The following is a 19,346-nucleotide window of genomic DNA, read 5'->3' on the forward strand; positions in this document are numbered from 1 at the left end:
GAGCAGCCAGGGAGCCCGCCAGCCCCTCCCCCACATATCTGGAGGGTTCTCCTAGGCCCCCCAGGAGAAGGGACTCCCCGGGGCACACTGGGAATAGAAACAGGACTTCATGAGTCTCCCTTCGACCTCCCCCCTACAGGCACCAGGGCCCAGGTAGGTTGGCTCCCCAGCTCCCCACTCCCTAACCCTGGGGAGCCTCAGAGTCCAAGATCAGGCATTAGCAGCTCCCCAGGAGCGGAGGCTGGGATGGGCGCCCTGCGGAGGGATGGCCTAGTGGGGCATTAGAGGGCAGAAGCAACAGGCGTGGGGCAGGCTAAGGCCCTGTGGGAGGTCACTGGGGAGAGGAGGAAGGGGGCCATGCCAGCGGCAGGGCTGGCACTCACATGTGAGTGCACACGTGTGTGGCTCAGTGCATGGGTGCCACTGCCGCCAGCCAGGGATCGAATTAGTTCCCTTTTCCGTTTTCCAGATGATTTTTCATCTCTGTAATTAATGGGCAAGTCAGTTCTGAACGGCATGGCAGGCAAATTGCTAGTTAGGAAAATCACGGATAATTTTCTCGATATGATAATGAAGGTTGTATTCCTTCTCTTATTCTCCCTGTTTTCATCCTACTTTTAAGTAATAAATTTGGCATTAGTGGGTGGGGAGAGGGGAGGAAGGAGAAGTCACCTGCCCCCACAGCTGGGGCCTGACCCAGGCCCACTTGGAGTCCTGAGCCCCTGGCTATGGGGCAGACGGAGAGGATGAGAGATGGGATCCTCCATGGGGCACCCAACACCCCAAATGATCAATTCAGGGTGTCAGGGCCTAGAAGAGCCAGTTGGAGGGCAGGGAGCCCCCAAGCTGTTAGCTGGGCTGGAGGGGTTGAGTCTAGGGTCAGGTTACAAGCTCTTGCCCGCCCCTGGGGTGCTGGAAAGAAGAGCAGAGACCAACAGCCTCTCTCCAAGAAGCAAGCAGCATCGAGGTCAACAGACCTAGAGCAGACATCATCACCCTTAATGTTCCCCACATCTGTCCCCACACTGTCCAAACCCTTCTCTGTGGTGACTCCGGTAGCAGCTAAGGGAACAGAGCAAGCAGAAAAGGGAGAGAGTGAAAGAAAAACAGACAGAGAAAGGCGGAGAGGCGACCAGCCATCTTGGCAGCCATTTTGAACCCCTCCCCCTGCTCCCCCAGGCACACCACATGTTTGGATGTGGGCAAACCCAGACTCTGGGTCCTGTAGAAGCCAGGAAGAAAGGGGGCCCTGCCTCGAGACTGGGACGGCGGGACACCCCCACAACTGCCAAGGCTGGGGAGGGTCGAGGGGGGTGGTGGTCATGGCCCGGGAACGAAGATTGAGGTGCTGGACAAGGATTGGGCTGGGTGCTGACCTAGACTGGACCAGCAGGGACTGGGCTGTGCGTGGGGGGGCTGTGCAAGCAGGGTGCTGTCTTCACATGGGTGCCAGGGGTGCATGGGCCAATGCCTGCAGGGGCATTTTCTGGCCGAGCCTGGAGCACTCACAGCACTCTCCACCCTCTCCTGCTCCAGACTTCTGTCCCGGGACCCTCAGAGGCGAGGATGACGGTCGAAACCACATAGCTCTACCCAATGAACACCTGGGGGAGAGGAAGGGCTGGTCCCCTCAAAGCCCGAATCCGGAGGGATCAAACCCAACAGCTACCCATGCTTAACCAGGTACCACGGAGAAAGAGAGAAGATGCCGCCACACACCTCCTGACAGCGGCAGCCCCCGGGCTGCAGTCGGCCGGACACCCAAACAGACCCCTCCCATCCACCGCGTCTCTGCCTCCGGGAGAAAAACAATCCCCGGCCCAGCATCCTGCGGTGCCAGCCCCCGACACAGCTCCTCCGGGGGCCGGGGCCCGCGCCCGGCGCGCACACGCACCCTCTCCGCTCACACCCAGACACCTACACAAACAGGGCGCCAAGCACCCGCGCGCACACGCACCGGGGACACGCAGGCACCGCCGCGCCGCTTCCCCACAAAGGCTGGCGCGCGCGCGGGCACACGCAGCCACGCGCGGGCACACTCGCGGTCCCCTCCCCCCGCCGGCACCCCGCGGCCGTCCATCCGCACCCCCGCGTCCTCGGCGCTCCGTGGGGGCCGCCCTCTTGACCCCCAAGCGGGTGGGTATGAAGTGCAGGCCGCCCCTGACTCCCCTCCAGCTCAGGTGCGGGGAGTCCGCGGCTCCAATATCCCCTCCCCCTTCGCGGCCCGGACAGGCCTCGGATCCCGTCCTCCCCCCATCCGCCTCGGCCCGCACACCTGGCCCAGGTGCTGCGTCCCCCTCACCCTGGGCCCGCAGACACTCACCTGTCCAGCGCCGCTCTGGGGTCGGCCCTGCGCGTGTCTCCTGCGGCTCCGCGAACCCCGGCCCCCCGCCCGGCACATCTCCCGGAACCGGGGCGGGGGGGAAAAGGGTGAGGGGTGGCGGGGCGAGGGCGGCCTCCGTGTCCCCTCCTTCCCCCAGCCCAGCACCGCCGCCACTAGCCAAAAATTAAAAAAAAAAAAAAATTAATAAAAAAGCGGATTACACAGCTCCAGAGGCGGCCCCCTCGCGGCAGCGGAGGCTCGGGGTTGGGGGCGAACGGGTCCGCGCCCCTCCCGGGGAGGGAGGCGGCGGAGGCGGCGGGGCGGGGGCGGCGTCAGAGCTCCGGGGGCTGGGGCGAGGCGGAGCCCCCCGAGGCGGCGCCGACAGCGGCCCGCATCTCCCCCGCAGCTCCGCGGCCCCGACGGAGGCGGCACGTGTGCGCCCAGGCGACTTCCCAGCCCCCTCCGACGGCGGCGGCGGCGGCCGAGGGGTTAACGGGCCAGCCGGGGCGCCCCTGCAGCCCCCCGCCGCCCGGCGGCGCCGCTCCGGGGCCGGCACGGCCCCATCCGCCGGGGCCTCCTCGGCAGACGGCGGGGCGGAGGCGCCGCAGCGCCAACAGCTCCCGCGCCGACGGCTCCGGCTCCCCGCAGTGGCCGCGAGGGGCTCGGGTTGGGGGCGGGCGGCGCGGAGCTGGGGGGGGGGGCGCGGCTGGAGGCGGGCGCGGCGGCGTCGCGCCCCCGGGGCGGCCGGACTGGGGGCGCCCGGCCGGGACGGGCCCGTGGGCACCGCAGGACGCGCGGACCGAGCCGGCGCCGGGCACCAGCAATGACAAGCCGCCTGCTCGCCCCTCTCCCCGACGCACCCGCTCCGGGAGGGGGGCGGCGGCCAAGCGCAAAACCCGGCCCGGAGCCGCCGCCGAAGATCGGCCGCCGCAACCAACCGGAGCGCACCGGGGGCCGACCCAAAAACCCGGACTGGATTTTTCTTCCCTCAGCCTCCTCCAACCCCACTGGAAAAGCCAAGAGAGGGAAGGCGACGTGCTGGGTCGCTGCGTCGGAACTGGGAGTGGGGGAAGGGAGACGGGCGCAAGGAAGACCCGGAGAGGATTTCGCCAGCTGTTAAGTAAAGGAAAGGCGCTGATCCGAAGGTAGAAGGGAGAAATGGAGGAGCTCTGGAAGGGGTATGCAAAACCCGGATTGGATTAGACAAAGATGGGAGGAAGGGAGGGCGGCGGGTAGCTGCGACAGGGCCAAATGCACCCGGGGCACGCAAATTTGGGGCCGGATTCATCCTCGGGAGACGGAGTAATGCGTCATGCCTAATGCAGTGGGAGTAAGCAAGACCTGGCCTAGAATTCGCAGACCTGGGCTCGCAGGGGGCTCCTGGAGGGGGCTGCTTAGTGGCTGAGGCGGCACGGGCTGCCCCAATCTTTCTGACAGAGACGTGCAAGGGGGAGGGGCAAAAGGAGGGCTGGACTCCTGCACGAAGGGATCCGGAGCGCTGGCTGCAACGATGCAGGCCGTAAGAACAGCTTCAGGATCCAGGCGCGATGCGAAGGGAATGCGTTGAGGAGGCTGCTACCCTGGGAGACCAGACCTACAATAAAAGACGGGGAGGGACGCAAAGCCTGGACTGGAATTCGCGGGACAGGACAAGACCCCGGGAGAAGGTCCTCTGCAACCAGACAAGGGCTTGGAGCTGACGGGGCAGCAAGAGCGGGGAGGGCAGTGTTAGGTGGAGGTTGTATCTATAAACGCCTCAAAAGTCTCGCTTTGGGAGGGGAGACGGACGGGGGTGGGGGGTGGCGGGGAAGGCGGAGAGGAAAAAAAATTGAATTTTAGGTTCTTGGCAAGATCCAAAACCTGGTACGGAATTTCACAGCTCAGCGACTTCACTGCAGCTGGTAGACTTGAAGAAGTAGGGCAAGGAACCAGAGGGTTCCTAGGCATCTGGCTGAGTGAGGCGAGGGGCAGGTTTCAGGCCGAAGCTGCAGAGGGAGCCCCGCACCCCCTCTCCAGGGTGGGGAAGTGTGTCCAACCTGGCTTGGATCCCCAGAATCAGACTGTCACTGCCAAGACCCACAGTGGGGGCTATAAAACCAGGCCCCAGGCCAAAAATAAGCACTTCAGCTGAATAGATAACTCAGTGCCAGGTGGGGGCTGGGGGAAACTGGAGGGGTGAGGGCTGCTGGAGGGTCCTTCAAGGTAAGATCCGGTTAGGATCTCGGGAGATGGGACCTGGAAGCCTGGCTGCAGGCTCAGTTTTATGAAAGATGGGTGCAACTCTAAGACTGTTGGATAGGGAGGAGCAAATCCCTGGCTTGGATCCTCAGGGAAGGGAGTCCATCCAAGCGGGGCCTAAATAGTAAAGCAGGCAGCGCAAGCAAAGTCTAAAGTCCTGGCTGAATCTTGATGGGTCCAGAGTGGGCATATGCACAGTGAGGTGTGGTAGAGAAGTAGGGTAGACAAATCTGGAACTAGGTTATAGAGGAAGGGGAAGGGCTGAGGAAGGGGAGGAGGAAGGGTAAACCCTGTTTCTGTCTCCAGGAAAGAGAATGCATAGCCACCCAAGCTTGGCTCTGCAGAACAGGTAATGAATAGGGTGGAAGTAGCAGTGGGAGGGTTTGGGGTGATAAATACACAAAACTTGGGGCAGACTTGAATGGGAGTATGAGACTTGAATGAGTATCTAAGAAAGCCTAAATTGAACATCCGCAAGCAAATTGACCTGGCCTTTACGAATCCCTTCCAAGAAGCATATCCTTGTGGCTGAACATAGGGGAAAATGGAGACACCAGACTTCCAGGCCTGCTGGGTGACCAGGGGCAACCTCCATGGCAACCAACTGCCCTCCACCCCCTTTTATGGAGAGCCTTCATTTCAGGACCAGGGAGGGATTTTCATAGCCCAGAACCTGGAGGCAAATCGGGCCCCAAAACTTCCCAGGGGGGAGAGGGTGGGTGGACCAACTTTGGTTCCCTTTCATGCCCAGGACTCCAGAGGTTGGTGGATGCGGAAAGAAGTCCGTCTACCTGTGGTTCCTTAACTGCGGGTGTGTTGGGTGTGGGGATGGGGGAGAGTGTCTTAACTGCCCACACCTCAGTTTCCCACTTTGAGATATATCCCCAGCACCTGACAGGACCCATGGAAGGTTTTGGTTCTGGGGAGGGGGGGAGGCCTGTGTTCTATAAACCCAGAAGGATCGGAAGGGGAAAGAACGTGTAGCTCAGAGAAAGCTGGACATCTCCAGAGCCCTCTGGCTCCCAGCCTCCTCCCCGCCCCACCTCCCCCGCCCTGAGCAGCCCACCCGCCTCCTCCAGCAGAGCAACCCTAGGAACTGATGAGCCTGCCTAGGAGGTGAGGTGGTGGTTCTAACTTGCGTTCTCCAGGGACTGCGAGAAGGGGCGGCTTTTACTTGTATAAAACTAAGGGGTGGCATGCTTTACGGGACTCCCGGCTTAGTTTGAAAAAATCCCGGCCAGGACCTCCTCTTTTTCCTACTGCTCTTGCTCTCAGCCGGGATCGCTTAGGCAGCCGCCATTCCATCCCGGTCTTCTGGCCTCGCGGGCCAGGGGCTCAGGAGGCAAAGGATGCGGAGAGGATGGGGGCGTGAAAGAGCCCTGACAGCCCCCCAGCCCCCAGCCCTCGACTGCGCAGCCGCAGTGGAGGCGGCGAGACCTGCCTGGCTCCCGGAACCAACGCATCCGCCCGAGCGCGCTGTCCTGCCCGGTTGCCGTGTGCCCTGCACCGTGCAGGTCGGTACCGGTGCACCAGACGTCCACTCTCTACTCCCGGGGTGACTCTTGCTTCCGGCACCCTGCGGTGCGCCGCGGGTACTCCCATACCCGCGCCTTGGGTACCCCACGTCCTGTGCACCATATACCAGAAAACCCCCACACCCAGGGTGTCCCGCGCTGAGGCAACTGACGTTCTGATCCTCCCATCTGGGGGACCCTGCGTGTTGCCCACCTTAGCACCTCGGGGCACCCGGCTTTAGACTTGGCTAGGACGGTGGATGGGGATGAAACGTGTTCCTGGACTCAGGAGGAACTGAGCAATGCCCCAACCTCCACCGCTGGCCAGATGCACTCAGCTGAGCTTTTCCTAGAGCCCACTCCGCACAGCACGAGATGCATAATCCCACAGGTCGTTTTACTATTCGGTTCATACATTCGCTCCTTCTATTTATTCCTCAGATACAGAGCACCCCTTACATGCTCTTAGTGCAGGCATGGGGCTAGGCATCAACGAAGCCCTAATGCCCCAAGAGCAAGCCTGGAAGCCCTCTCAGGGGCATTCTGGTTCTAGTGAGTAAGGTGGAAACAGGAGGCACGTTGGAATTACCCCTGGAAAGTGAGCAGGGCGCTAGGAAAGCAGATGGCAGATGTGTCCAAGCCTTGAGGGGTGAGCAGGTGAGGCTCACCTAGAGGTTCCCTGTACCACACCTGGGGCAATGTTTGAACCCCATCCCATCCTATGCCCTCACTCAAGTAAAAAGCAAGGTGAAAAGGTCTTAGAATTGGGCCAGGAGGATAGGGTGTGGGTGGAGATTAACATCAGCTGGGTCTTTGGGAGCGGAAGGGTTCAGCTAATTAGCAAATGTCTACGGAGCACCTACTGTGTGCCAGGCACTGTACCAGTTGCTGTGGACACGGTGGTGAATGAGGCAGAAGATTCTCTGTTCTGGGGCTTACAGTCTAAGAATGACAGATGAGAAGTCAGACAAGCAAAAGATACAGGATGTCAGATGATAAGTGCTATGAAGAAGACTAAAGACAGAAAACAGAGGGTATGCTGGTGACTGCAATTTTAGATAGGGGAAGTCAGGGAAGCCTTCTCAAAGAAGCTGAGATTTGGAATAAATACTGAAAGAAGTGAGGGAGGAGTCATGGGGAAGGGGAAGGTTATTCCAGGCAGGGGGCACCGCCCGTACAAAGGTCCTGAGGCAGAAACACACTGAGTGGGCAAAAGATCATGACTCAGCCTCTGTGGTTGGAGGGAGGGAGTGAGGGGGAAAGGAGATGAGGTGGGGAGGTTATGGGGCAGATGCAAGGGTAGGGGGAGCTCTCTGAGGAGGAGACAGTTGAGCTGAAGCTTGAAAGCTGAGGAGCCTATCATTGTGATCCAAGAAGAGCGAACAGCAAGTACAAAGGCACTGCAGTTCCAACAGGCTGGACTATTTGAAGAGCACAAAGGCCAGCATGGTGGGACCATAAGGCACAGCCTCAAGGGCCACGAGGAGGGTCAGGATTGGATTCTCATGACATGGGGAGCCAAGGGAAGGCTGAGAGCAGGAGGATAGCATGCTCCTATTTAAATGTTTAGCAGATTATAGGGGTGGCTCCCCAGTGACTACAACATAGAATTACCATATGACCCAGCAATTCCACCCCTGAGGGTGTCCCTGAAAGAACCGAAAGCAGGTACTCGAATAGATACCAGTACACCAACGTTCACAGCAGCAGCATTCGCAGAAGCCAGAAGATGGAAACAACCCAAATGACCATCAAAGAGTGAACAGATAAACAAAAGGTTGGCTAGCCTATCCACACACGGGAATACTATTCAGTCATAAAAAGGAATGAAATCTTGACACACATTACAACGTGGATGCCTCTTGAAAACACTATGCTGAGTTAAAGAAGCCAGACACAAAGGGCCAGCTATTGCATGATTTCTTTTATATGAAATATCCAGAAAAGCTAAATCCATAAAGACAGAAAGCAGATTAATGGTTGTAAGGGGCTGGGGGACAGAGCGAGGTGGACTGACTGCTAACAGGTACTACAGGTACAACATCCTTTTGGGATGTTGGAAAAATCTGGAATTAGATAGAGGTGGGGGTCGCACAACACTGCAGATGTACTAGATGACAGTGAATTGTCCACTTGAAAATACTTAGTGGTTAATTTTGTTATATGGATTTTACCTCAGTTAAAACAAAATTACAGGGGGAATCTGAGAAAGAGGCTGGAGACCAGGAGAGTAGCCGCCAGTTGAGAGGCGACAGAGGCCAGGAGCCGGACTGGGTGAGGGCAAAGTGGTCAGATTTGAGGCATACCCTAGAGGCTGAGCCAATAGAATGCCTTAACCTTTGCACTACCCGCCCCCCGCCTCGCCCCAATCAGGACTGATGAAATGTCATCTTTCGACAGACACAGAACTGTAAACACCCCATCCCCTTCACTCCCAAAAAGGAAGAGTCCAGGAAGCAGGCAGCAGCCGGCAGGCAGGAATGGTGGTTGGTTCCCAGTTAGGTACAGACCGGGAGGGGCGCCCAGCTGCGCTTCCCTCCCCGGCCGCTAGGGGCCGCTGCCCCGCTGCTCTGCGGCCTCCAGGTGAGGAGGCCCCGCCCCTTCCCCCCTAGGTGCGCGGGAGGCGCGGCCGCGGGAACGGTGCAGGAGAGGGGAGAGCGCAAAGCTGGCGGAGGAGCTGGAGGGTGAGGGGACAGAGTGGGAATGAAGGGAGCGTGTCTGTGGTGGGGGCTGCTGAGAGGAAGGATTAAGCCAAGGGGAGGTTGGAGGTGTGAGAAGATGAGGGAGGAGGAATCAGCAGGATGCTTGGGGGGAGGGGAGGTGTGAGCAGGGGAGAGCGGAGGGCTCTGGTGCGAGAGCGGAGTTGGGAGCAGACCACCGAGGGCACAGAGCAAAGCTGGAGGAAGGAAGACAGGCAAGAAGGTGAGGAGTCAGGGAGAGTCCTAGAGGTGAAGGAGTTGCCTTGGGGACTTGACTGGGAGACATTTGGACAGTGCTTAGGGACGGCTGGGATGGTTGGGGGTGGGCGGACCTGTGGGAAGTTAAGGACCTCAGGGAAGGTGCCCTGCGCTTCGCCAGCCTTGACTGTTACAGACTGGGGGCGGGGGTGGGGGGGATAGAGCTGGAGGAGACCCTCTTGGGCCAGCCATGGGGAAAGAGCTTCTGAGGATGACGCGTGCCTGCCCGGCTCATCCTAGGAGCCCAGCCTGCTTCTGCAGAGGGTACGACGAGGTCAATGGTTTATTCTACCTGGCAAGAGTGCTCTCCCTCTCTCCCCTTTATGCCCCATGCCCCATGGCCAGTATGCCCTGTGCATTTAGCGGGTCGTGGGCAAGTGGCAATGAATAAGACAGATGCAGTCCCAGTTGACTGGGAGCTGGCAAGGACTTGTCAATGCAAATGTGAGCCATGGAAGACAGGTGGGAACTATGGGAGAGTACCCCTGGGAGGCCCTCCCCTGCCAGAGAGTAGAGAAGGCTGCTTTGGGGAAGTGGCCTGTAATCCTACAGCAGAGACCCCATGCTGAAAAATAGAGGTCGAAAGGGACTGCAGGCTCTGTGAGATGGAGTAGAATTGGAAAGGGTATTGAGAAGGGAGGTGAGGGTCCCATGAAGGTCAAGGCCATGGCCACAGGAAGGTAGGAATCGATTCCTGACCTTGCACGGGTCCAGGACAGGTGCCACAAAGCCAAATGCCGACCAGGGAACAAAAACATAGAAATGGGGCAGGTGTGAGGCAGCAAGGAGGGAGGGTGGCAGCTATGGGATCTGGAGACGCACCCCCCTTTTAAGCCAGCAGCCACTTGCTACTACTTAACTCTAGTCAGTGCTACCACATACAAAGTCAGGCTTGGGGCTGCCAGAATAGATTCTTCAACAGAAGCCAGAAGTCAGGATTTTTGTGCAAAATTCCCTGAGCTTTAGCTAGCATCGACCGATTGATTAAGGTTAAATTGTCCCAGCCCAGCAATTCCATTCCTGGGTTGATTCCCAGTGGGAATAGGCACTTATTCCCACCCAAAGGCACACATTCATCATTTTCAGACCCTGGACACCCCAGGGCACCAGCCAAGTGGCCATCGACTGGCAAATGGAAAATAATTACATATTTACAAGATGGAATATGATGCGGTAACGAAAAAGGATGGACTAGGAATGTGTGGAGAGCTTTGGTGCCCGATGAATCTCAAGACATAATTTTGAGCAAGAGTCCAAGACACAATGAGGGTACACGGTGTGATCCCATTCTATGATATTCAAGGACAAACGGAGGTAATCTATGGAGTCCGGGGACCCAACTTTTCCTAACTATAGACCACTGACATTTGGGGCTGGATGGTTCTCTATTGTGGGAGACCTATTCTCTGTGTTGGAGGATATTGAGAAGCATCCCAGGTCTCTCTCCGCTAGATGCCAGTTGTGACATGTGTCCTTTGTGTGGTGGAATACAATCACCTTCAGGTGAGGGCCGCTGGGCAAGTGATACTTTGGGGTTGGACCGTTCACTGGGAAGTGGCCTCAGGGAGCCTCCAAGAGGCTGGGATGTTCTATATCTTGAACCAGGAGTGGTGACAAGGATGAAACATTATTTTTTTTTTTTTAAAGATTTTATTTATTTATTTGACACACAGAGAAAGATCACAAGCAGGCAGAGAGGCAGGCAGAGAGAGAGAGGAGGAAGCAGGCTTCCCGCCAAGCAGAGAGCCCGACGCGGGGCTCGATCCCAGGACCCTGAGATCATGACCCGAGCTGAAGGCAGCGGCTTAACCCACTGAGCCACCCAGGCGCCCCGAAACATTATTTTTTAAATTCTGCATTCTTAAGCTATATTCTTAAGAAGTATGTGCTTCACAATAAAAGAGTTAACCCTACAACATGAATGACCCTTGAAAGCATTATACCAAGTAAAAGAAGCCAGACACAAAAGGCCACAGATTGTAGGCTGCATTTATGAGAAATGTCCAGAATAGGCAAATTCAGAGAGACAGAAATTAGATCAGTGGTTGACCAGGGCTGGAGGAGGGGGAGCGGGGAGTGACTGCTCATATAGTGTTTCCTTTAGGGTGATGAGAATGTTCTGGATCTAGGTACCAGTGATAGCTCTGCAATACCTGAATATACAAAAACGCATTGAATTGTACCCATTAAAATGGTTAATCTTATGTTGGGTGAACTATACCTTAAAAAGAAATGATAAGAAAAAAAAATGTTAACTCACAGAGGCTGTAAGAGACGGGGCCCGGGGTCAGCTGGCCATTTTGCGTCAGAAGGAAGGGAGGCATCACTGTCTGGAGAAAGGCAGAGTGGTTTCTGTGGGCATTCGTGGGGAGCGAGGGCTACAGCAGCTTGGAGGCAAAGAAGTCTGCTTCAGCTCAGGGGAGCGCTCCCTCTGAACCCAACCTGTCAGGCCTGGAAAGAAACAGGCTTCAGGTCAGAGGCCGGCTGGCAGACTGTTGAAGGGAACGAAGAGTTCTGGCATACAAAGGAGGAATGACAACCACTCAGCCCAGCCTCACACTGAAGGGACCTTCCAGGGGGCTTGCCGAGTGTTCTCTGCAAGTTCTGGGGAAGGTGGGGGCCTCACCCCAGCTCTTTGGCAACCCACAGAGAAGCATCCTTCCTGAAGGCTCGGCCTGCGTTGGAAACAGAGGGCCGTCAGATGGCATTTGGGCCTATGTCTCCCCTCCTGGCAAGGAAACCACCCCACCTTCATCCCCGACAGTGGGCCAGGGAGCAAGAAGTGGGTGTCCAGGCTCTGGTTATCCCTTGGTTTCCAAAGATTGAGTAAAGTGGAGAGAGAAGAAAGTAAGGCAGGACTCCAGAAAGCTGTGGGGCCTGTCCTGCATAAATGGTGGCCCCCACAAGATGTCCACCTGCGAGTGTGACTTTATCGGGGAAAGGGGGTCTTTGTAGAGGTAATTAAGTTAAGGATCATTTAATGAGATCATTCTGGATCAGGGTGGGCCCTGAATCCAATAACAAGTGTCCTGAGAAGAAAAGGAGAGATGCAGAGAAGGCCATGCGGAGGGAGAGGCAGAGCGTGGAACGATGTGGTCCCAAGCCAAGAGCCACCAGAAGCTGGGAAGGGCAAGGCAGGAACTTCCCTTAGAATTGGTGGAGGGAGCACAACCCTGTGGACACCTGAATATCAACGTCTGGGGGCGCCTGGGTGGCTCAGTGAGTTAAGCAGCTGCCTTCAGCTCAGGTCATGGTCCTGGGGTCCTGGGATCGAGCCCCATGTAGAGCTCCCTGCTTCTCCCTCTCCCTCTGCCCTTCCTGCTTGTGCTTGCTCTCTCTCTCTCTTTCAAATAAATAAAATCTTTAAAACAAACAAACAAACAAAAAAAAAACAGCAAACAAAAGAAAACCTTCTGGTCTCCAGAACCAAGAGAACCAATTCCTTGTTTTAAGCAGCCCTGTCCAATCATTTCAGTGTGCTGGGATCACCATCAACGGAGAAGAGGGTCAGGGATGGTTATGCGGTAGGATGAAGGGAACCTCTCTTAGTAGGGTCGATGTCACAGAGCTGAGCCACATCCCACAGGCGACAGCAGGGAATGCAGACACGCCAGACAGCAAAGTCAAGACCAACCGTGTCAGCAGGAGCACAGGTAACACCCAGCTTCCATGTTGGGGAGCGAGTAAGGGTGATAGGATCTGTAGTGAAGGCTGGTAATAATCGTTAATATTCATCAACACTTGCTAAGCCCTTTCCTTATATGATATTAACTCATGTAACCCTCACATCAACCCTAGAGGCAGGTATAATGGTTATCTCCATTGACCGGGTGGGTTCACTGAGGCACAGGGGTTGAATCAGCTGGGCCTGGCAGGAAACACATGATACCTTCGAAGAGGGTAATGTCAGCAGAATTCAATGAAGGAATAAATTTACAAAGTGTGGACAGATGTGGGGAACTGTGCGGAGGGGCACCATCCCTTAGGCTCATAAAATTGGGGAGCTCTTAATACCCCTAGCTCTGAGAGGTGAGGCAAGGGGTGTTGTCAGAACCTGGAGACATCATAGGCGATATGGATGGGGAGTGCCTGTAACCTATGACAAGGACACAGCGGACCCACAGGGGCCACAGCGTAAGGGGCTGAACCGGGGAATAAATACCCTTGCTCCCCTCTCCCCACCCCCCACCATGGGTTCTCAATGGCTGAAGCCAGCACAAGCCAGAGGATCCGGAGCCTGTTGGTGAAGTCCACACAGCCCAATCTCCTGGGACACCAGGCTGGAAGGAGAAGTGAGGAGAATCACTCCAGGTGGGCACTTGGAAGATTCCAGAATAGAGAGGTTGAGTGAATGCAGCCTGGGCAGTCTGGGTCCAGAGTCCCCTTAACTCACCACATGAGAACCCCACAGCAAACCCAGGCCCTCTCCTCAGGGGGCCACCCTTGCTGAGTGCCACCCCTGCTGAGAATGTGACCTCAGCCCCTCAGTGGCTGTATCTTCTGATGGAAAGCCAGGAATACAGATTTTTATGCAACAGTTGCCTGATATTTAAGAGCTGGCAACTCCTTACATTTTTTTTTTTTAAACCCTGCATGGGCCCAACACATGGCATCGGTGGGCTGGTTTGGGCTCTGGGTGCCAAACCCCAGGGCTCAGGAGGTAGACACGGAGGGGGCAAGGCACCCAGGCACTGGAATCGGGACGTTCAGAGAGGTGGCCGTGCAAGGCATTCTGGGAGAGATGCGGACACCACATGAGCCGCTGGTTTTGACGAGAAGGTGCCTGGGGTCGGGAAATGAAAGCAAACAGGTATTTGGGGTCTAAACTTGGAAGGGCCATTGGAGCCAAACTAACAGGTTTCAACTTGGAAGGAGAGAAGCCACCGATGGTTTTTAAACAGCTAAATGACTCAGTCGTGTTCGTCTCTTCTTCCCCCCACCCCAAAGTTGGCTATGGATCAGGTTTTCATGGGGGGAGGGTGTGGATAAATAAGCAAAACAAATGAAAAAGCCCCCCGTTCTTTCAGTGTGCTCCCAGGTTGGTGGGGACACATCCTCCGCATGTCCCACACCAGGGATGAAGGGACAGGGTGTGGTCTTGCCTTGGAGGAAACGGGCCAGTGGATGAGGGAGGAAATAAAGGGAGAGGAAAATCCCAGGTGGTGACAGGAGAATGTAAACATTAGAGGAAGGGGCTTATGTTAGGTGCCTGCCAGCAGACCCAGGAGACAGACGGGGCCGGGGGCAAGGGGACAGGGAGGCCCCTCCTCTGCTGGGGCCCAGCAGTCTGGCCCGGCTTCCCTCTCCCCTGTCATCCCCATCACACCACCAGGAACAAACCCACGGCTGACATGGATTCCTAAAGCGGAGCCTAAGCAGGGGGAGAGAGGGGAGAAAAAACACCCATCTGTTCTCTCTCTGATAGAACGCGATTCTTCACCCAGTGCTTAAACCCCGCGCTTCTCCTCCCATTTCCTCTCAGCAGCCGCGGTGACGCGGTATAAATCGCCACAAATGGGTTTTCCCGCCGGTGGCCGTGTTGTTTTAATAATGGTTCATTTTCTGCTCCAGGAAAAAATATTCCATCGAGAAATTGGGGACAGGGGAGGAGGGGTGGCTTATTCTGTGTATGTGTGTGTGCGTGTGCACGCACGCGTGTGCACGTAGGAAGATTCTGGAACATCCTGCTGAGACAGCAAGTGACCTATCTGGTTGGGTGATGCTGGTCTGAGGTCCTCCTCACCAGGACAGAGGAATTTGTTGGGAAACCTCCTGGGCATATTTATTGAGCACCTACTATGTACCATGCCTGAACTAGGTATAAAGGACACAGTGATCTCCTGGGTCCTGCCCTTCCCAGGCTTACCTTCTAGAAGGGGGGAGAGCAACATTAAAAAAAAAAAACTGTTCAAAACGTAATACAATTGTGGAAACTGTTCACAAAGGAGTATCAGGTGAGATGAGAATGTATAATAGGATCTTGATATAAGCGAGGCTCCTGTGTCCCCTGTGCCAAACTGCAGAAGGGACCCTCAAACTGAAAATTGAAGGAGAGATGGATGGATTTGCAGGAAAGAATGTCATTCGGGTGGAGGGAACTTCCTAGTCAAACACCTGAGACGTCACTTGGAAACGGGGTCTTTGTGGATGCCATTAGCTAACATGCCACGCCATGATATCGTGTTAGATCGGGGTGGGGGGGCGAATCTAATGACAAGTGTCCTTCTAAGAGGAGAGGACACACGGAGAAGACAGAAGTAGAGGCTGGTACGATGTGGCCATGTGCCAAAGAATGCCAAGGAATGTCTACAGCTCCCAGAAGCAGGCAGGGATCCTGCCCTGGAGCCTTTGGAGGGAGCACAGCTACTCTAACATCTCAATTTCGGACTTTTGGCCTCCAGAACCATGAGACAATACACCTCTGTTCTTTTAAGCCACCCACCTTGTGGCAACCTATTACAGCAGGCCCAGGAAAGGAACACAGTTGGGATCTCCAGAGGAGACACCCTGATCTGAGTACAAGTGATTTACTTGGAAGGCAATGGCAGGAAGCCCTGGTGGAAGAGAGGGGAGACGAGATAGGGAAGTGAGGGTGCCCAGTAAAGACTGTGTTCATGAGCAGGTCACACTGGGATATCTTGGGTTACTCCCTGCGGAGACCTATGGGACATTCACCCCAGAATTATCTCATGTGAGCAGTGAGGGAGCTGGGTTGTTCATCCACCAACATCCAGCCTTCGTTGGGTGAAGTATGCTAGCAGGGCCTATGAATCTTCTAGAACTGAACTGCCCCAGGCAAGCCTGAGGTACGTCTGCAGTGAGAGAGCCTCCAGGCAGAGTTACCGGTGTGGCGGTATGAAGCCATTGGACTGATGTGCGTGACGAGGTAGCAGCCTTGAAATAGCCTCCAGTGATCCCCACTCTGTGTGATCCCTTCTCCTCAGGTGTGGATGGGATTCCAGGACTTTCTTCTAACCAACAGAATGCGGCAAAAGTGATTGGGATGTCACTTCCGAGATTACTTTCCAAAAAGACGGTGGCTTCCGTCTTGGGTGCTCTCTCTCACTCTCTTTTTCATTTGTTTCGAGGGAAGCCAGTGCCGTGTTGTGAGATGCCCTGAGGAGAGGCCTATGTGGCGAGGAACCGAAGGAGGCCTCTGATCAACAGCCAGTGAGGGACTGAATCCTGCTAGCGACTAGTGAGCCTGGCCACAGATTTTCCCCAGTTGAGCCTTCAGAAGAGACCACGGCCCCAGCCGCCATCTTGGCTGCAGCTCTGTGAGAGGCCCTGAGCCAGACACACTCTGCTAAGGTCATACGTGGATTCCTGACCTGCAGAAACTGTGAAGGAATACACATGTATCATTTTAAGCCACTAGGTTTGTGGGGTAACTTGTTATAGGGTGACAAATAACTGGACATGCTCAGAGCCACAGGGATGTGGGGAGGGCAGGGACTGGTAAACCATCTACTCAATTGCTGTAGATTCTCATCTTTCTCTCTCTCACTCCTGTCTAACAATTCCTGTCAACCATAACTCCCAACCAATCCCGAATCCATACACCCTTCCCCACCTGCCCAGCTCCCAGTTCATGCCAAATTAGCCTCATCTCTCGCTTTTGTTACAGTAAGGGACATCCTTCCCCTCCAATCTCCATCCAGCTACTTCTCCACAGTCAGGGAGGACTTTCAAATCAATCATGAATCAGATGGTGGCATGAAGTAGGTGCTCAATAATGATGGAGGGAATTCAGGTATCAAGTCAGGCTGGACTGGGTTTCTCTCCTAACCCTGAGGTCAGCCCCTTGTTCTTCCAGCACCTGCATAAGGAAGGGAGTCACATAAAAGGAAGGTTGTTAGGCTACGAGCACCGAACCCCTGGCCCTGGGAGGCAGCTCTCTCCCTTCTTCCATGTATATACTGCACCAGTGCTGCCTGCCCAGGCATGGGGCTACACTCATAAAGCCCTACACTTACTATATGCCCCTGACTTCGAAGTACCTGACAGGCATCATCTCATTTAATCCTTGAAATGAGCCAGAGGAATCCTAAGAAAGAGGGAAAGAACTAGAGGCATCATACTTCCTGATTCCAAACCATATTACAAAGTTGTAGTAATCAAAACAGTATAGCACAGGCATTAAAAAAAAAAAAAAAAGACACACAGGCCAATGAAAGAGAATTAGGAGACTAGAAACAAACCCATGCATATCTGGTCAATTGATATTTGACAAGGGAGCCAAGAATATTCAATACAGAAAAGAAAGTCTCCGGGTGCCGCGTGGCTTAGTGGGTTAAGCTTCTGCCTTCAGCTCAGGTCATGATCCCTGGGTCCTGGGATGGAGTCCTGCATCAGGCTCTCTGCTTGGCGGGGAGCTTCCTTCCTCCTCTCCCTCTGCCTGCCTCTCTGCCTACTTGTGATCTCTCGCTCTCTCTCTCTGTCAAATAAATAAATAAAATCTTAAAAAAAAAAAAAAAAAGAAAGAAAAGACAGTCCATCAATGAGTGGTGCTGGGAAAATTGGATATTCACATGCAAAAGAATGAAGCTAGAGCCCTCTCTTTTACACCACTCATAAAAATGAACTCGAAATGGATTAAAAGACTTAGTCCTCAGGGAGCCTGGGTGGCTCAGGTGGTTAGGCGTCTGCCTTTGGCTCGGGTCATGATCCCAGCGTCCTGGGATCAAGTCCCGCATCAGGCTCCCTGCTCAATGGGGAGTCTGTACCTTCCTCTGCCCCTTCCCCTGCTCATGTTCTCTTCTTTCTCAAATAAATAAATAAAATCTTAAAATTAAAAAAAAAAAGACTTAATCTTCGAAATGGTCCTACGAGATAGGATTCTCATTATCCTGTTTTATAGTTGGGGGCGGGGGGAATGAGGCACAGAGCAACAAAGCCACTCCCTTAAGGGCAGGGCTGGGATCTGGACCCAGGCAGTTTCAACACTAGCAGTGGGGTCTTCAATGACGCTCAGCTCACATGTCCCAGTTTAATTCTTTTGCTTTCAACCAGACGGGCATTGCTGAGTGCCTGGAAACCTAAGCCAATTTATGCCCCTAGGCTTTTTCCAGAAGGTAGTTCTGTCTTGCACCGTGAAAGGGCCATTCCCTGCCCTCGGGGAGGTCCCAGCCTAGCTGGGGAGCCAAGGGCATGGATAACCTGAAATCCACAGTAATGACAGCAGCCACCGCAGAGCGTGCTGAGCATCTGAGTGGCATTAATTCGGGGGGTGGGGGGTGGATTCTGGACAGCTGGAAAGGCTTCCAGATACTTGCGGTGCTGCTGTGTCCATTGATGGAGGACTTTCTTGTCCTGGTCTGGGCCCCGGGACTACAGAGGGTCCTAAAGCTCCCAGAGGCCAGGAGTGGGCAAATGCTTGGCTCCAGATCTGGGGCACCTTGCGCATTGTGTCTTGCTGCCTGCTCTCCCTCCTGTATAAATGTCCTGTGGCAGCCCACACAAAGGGCCACAAGCTAGGCGCTTAAAACGACAGGCCTCATCTCACAGTTCTGGAGGCCAGAGGTCTGAAACCCATCAGAGGGGCTACCCTCCACCTGAAGGATCTAGAGGAGGAAACTTCCTTTCCTCTTCTAGCTTCTGGGGGCTGCCAGCTCTCCCTGGTGCTGCTTGTCATATAGACACATCACTCCAGTCTCTGCCTCTGTCTTTATTTTTATTTTGTTTAAAGATTTTGTTTGTTTATTTGACAGAGAGAGAGAGCACAAGCAGGGGGAGGAGCAGAGGGAGAGGGAGAAGAAGGCTCCCCGCTAAGCAGGGAGCCCAAGGTGAGGCTGGATCCCAGGACCCTGAGATCATGACTCGAGCCAAAGGCAGAGGCTTAACCCACTGAGCCACCCAGGTGCCCCTCTGCCTCCATCTTTCTGTGACATTCTCCCTGCATGTACCAGTATCGGTGTCTTGTTTTTGAGAATAAATTTATAAACCAGTCACACTGGATTAAGGTCCCCCCCACTCCAGTCTGACCCCATCTTAACTAAATATATCTGCAACAACACTATTTCCAAATAAGGTCACATTTTGAGGTACTGGGGGTCTAGACCTCAATATGTCTTTCTCTTTTAGGGGGGACACAATGCACCCTGTAACATTCTCTCTTCCTAATCAACACCTAGTTAAATGCATCCTAGTTAAATGTCCACGCCTCCGCTTTTTTATGCAGCAGTGCCTGAGCCTCATTCCATATTCTAACTTAAAAAAAAAAAAAAAAAAAAAAAAAAAAACAACCAACAGGTCCACTGCCTGTAGCATTTCTAGAGATCCAGAGAAATTCTGTGTCATCATTCGAGGATGCAC

General features: G+C 54.8%; 1 protein-coding gene across 5 annotated transcripts in view; it reads right to left on the reverse strand.

The window, feature by feature from the left end:
- Window positions 1–2,502, reverse strand: part of ADGRL1 (adhesion G protein-coupled receptor L1) — a 43,825-nt gene extending 41,323 nt beyond the window's left edge. For 3 of the 5 annotated variants that reach the window (XM_045989894.1, XM_045989893.1, XM_045989892.1), the window contains exon 1: window positions 2,324–2,497. The gene's annotated coding sequence lies outside the window, so the exon portion shown is untranslated. Of the gene's footprint in view, window positions 1–2,323 lie in introns of all 5 variants that reach the window. The other 2 variants (XM_045989891.1, XM_045989895.1) reach the window with 2 other exon arrangements.
- Window positions 2,503–19,346: the final 16,844 nt, after the last annotated feature.

Source organism: Meles meles, chromosome 20 (genome assembly GCF_922984935.1).
Source record: "Meles meles chromosome 20, mMelMel3.1 paternal haplotype, whole genome shotgun sequence".
NCBI lineage: Eukaryota > Metazoa > Chordata > Mammalia > Carnivora > Mustelidae > Meles > Meles meles.